The 2,869-nt window shown below is 45.0% G+C and overlaps 1 pseudogene; it reads left to right on the top strand.

The window, feature by feature from the left end:
* The first annotated feature begins 969 nt into the window (after positions 1-969).
* Positions 970-2,142, top strand: LOC116882543 (annotated as a pseudogene).
* The last annotated feature ends 727 nt before the right edge of the window (positions 2,143-2,869 follow it).

Raw genomic sequence — 2,869 nt, forward strand, 5'->3', positions numbered from 1 at the left:
CAAGAATACTCAATGGGGGGGAGCAGTGTTTTCAATAAATGATGCTGGGAAAATTTGATAAACCAAAGGCAGAAAAGTGAAATAGGATCCCCCACCTTTCACAACTAACAATAATGAACTCAAAATGGTTTAAAGACTTAAATATAAAACTTAAAACTGTAAAATTCCTGGAAAGAAAAAGTAAGCAAAAAGCTCCCTGAAATTGGTCTTAGTAAGGATTTTCTAGATATGACCCCCAAAGCAGAGATAATAAAAGCAAAAATCAGTGAGACTACATCAAGCTAAAAAGCTTCTATTCAGCCAAGAAACAGTTAACCAAATGAAAGGCAACTTATGAGATGGGAGAAAATTTTGGCAAACTATATATCTGAAAAGGGATTAACATCCAAAATATGTAAAGAACCCAAACAACTCAATAATTAAAAAAACAACAATCTAATAAAACATAGAGAGAGGAACTGAAGAGAATTTTCCAAAGAAGACATAATAAAGACCAACAGGCAAAATTAAAGATGCTTTACATCACTAAACATCAGAAATGCAAATCGATGCATTATATGCTATCATCTCACACCTGTCAGATGGCCATTATCAAGAAGACAAAGATACGGCAAGTGTTGGAGAGGATGTGGGGGACATAAACTGGGCCCCTATCATGAACAACAGTACGGCATTCCTCAAAATATTAAAAATAGAACTACCATATGATTCAGGCATCCTACTTTTAGGTATATATCCAAAGGCAATGAGCTCACTATCTGCACTCCCATGTTCATACAGCATTATTTATAATAGCCAAGTCATGAAAACAACCTACATGTCAAATGATGGATGAAAGAATAATGAAAAAGCGATACCTATGTGTACCTATGGCTGTGTGTATATGAAATATAAATCACATAATACGTAATATGCATAATGAAATATTCAGCCATTAAAAATAATGTAATAATATTAATGGAACTTGGCTCTCTGCTCTTCCCCGTTCGACAGACAGCCGCATCTTCAGGTGCAGTGCCAGCCGCGTGCCCGAGACACGATGGTGAAGGTCGGAGTGAACGGATTTGGCCGTATTGGGCGCCTGGTCACCAGGGCTGCTTTTAACTCTGGTAAAGTGGATATTGTCGCCATCAATGACCCTTTCATTGATCTCAACTACATGGTCTACATGTTCCAGTATGATTCTACCCACGGTAAATTCCACGGCACAGTTAAGGCTGAGAATGGGAAGCTTGTCATCAATGGGAAGTCCATCTCCATCTTCCAGGAGCGAGATCCCACCAACATCAAATGGGGTGATGCTGGTGCTGAGTATGTTGTGGAGTCCACTGGGGTCTTCACCACCATGGAGAAGGCTGGTGCTCACTTGAAGGGCGGGGCCAAGAGGGTCATCATCTCCGCTCCTTCTGCTGACGCCCCCATGTTCGTGATGGGTGTGAACCATGAGAAGTATGACAACTCCCTCAAGATTGTCAGCAATGCTTCCTGTACCACCAACTGCTTGGCTCCTCTGGCCAAGGTCATCCATGACAACTTTGGCATTGTGGAGGGACTCATGACCACCGTCCATGCCATCACTGCCACCCAGAAGACTGTGGACGGCCCCTCTGGGAAGCTGTGGCGTGACAGCCGAGGGGCTGCCCAGAACATCATCCCAGCTTCCACTGGTGCGGCCAAGGCTGTAGGCAAGGTCATCCCTGAGCTGAATGGGAAGCTCACTGGCATGGCCTTCCGTGTCCCCACCCCCAACGTGTCTATTGTGGATCTGACCTGCCGCCTGGAGAAAACTGCCAAATATGATGACATCAAGAAGGTGGTGAAGCAGGCATCAGGGGCCCCCTTAAGGGCATCCTGGGGTACACTGAGGACCAGGTTGTCTCCTGCGACTTCAACAGTGACACCCACTCCTCTACCTTCGATGCTGGGGCTGGCATTGCTCTCAATGACCACTTTGTCAAGCTCATTTCCTGGTATGACAATGAATTTGGCTACAGCAACCGGGTGGTGGACCTTATGGTCCACATGGCCTCCAAGGAGTAAGAGCCCCCTGAACCACCAGCCCCAGCCAGAGCAAGAGGAAGAGAGAGGCCCTCAGCTGCTGGGGAATCCCTGCCCTAACATACCCCCAAAACACTGAGAATCTCCCAACCTCCACTATTTCCATCCCAGACCCCCTGAAGAAGGGGAGGGGCTTGGGGAGCCCTACCTTGTCATGTACCATCAATAAAGTATACTGTATCCAGCCAAAAAAAAATATGAATGGAACTTGAGCACATTTTGCTAAATGATATAAGTCAGGTAGGACAAGAAAATACTGTATGTTATCACTTAAATGTGGGTCTAAAAAACACAAACTCAGACAAGAGAGCAGAGTGGTGGTTACCACAGTTGGGGGAGGTGGGAAAAAATGGGCAAAGGGGTGAAACGGAACCCAAAATTCTAGTCACAGGTCTGGGATGGAATGCATAGCACGGTGATCATAATTAATGCTTTTCATATATTTTTAAGTTCCTAAGAGTGGAGCCAAGATGTCCCTCAACAGACAAATGGAGAAAGAAGATGTGGTTCATATAAACAATGGAATATTACTCAGCCATCAGAAAGGATCAGTACCTACCATTTGCATCGACATGGATGGAACTGGAGGGGATTATGCTAAGTGAAATAAGTCAAGCAGAGAAATACAATTGTCATTCGGTTTCACTCATATGTGGAACATAAGGAGTAGCATGGAGGACCACAGGGGAAGGGAAGGAAATCTGAAGGGGAAGAAATCAGAGAGGGAGATGACCATGAGAGACTATGGGCTTCGGAAAACAAACTCAGGGTTACAGAGGGGGGGGGGGGGGGAGGATGGGGTAACAGGGTG

This window comes from Lontra canadensis, unplaced genomic scaffold (genome assembly GCF_010015895.1).
Source record: "Lontra canadensis isolate GAN:19392208 unplaced genomic scaffold, GSC_riverotter_1.0 scaffold85, whole genome shotgun sequence".
Lineage (NCBI taxonomy): Eukaryota > Metazoa > Chordata > Mammalia > Carnivora > Mustelidae > Lontra > Lontra canadensis.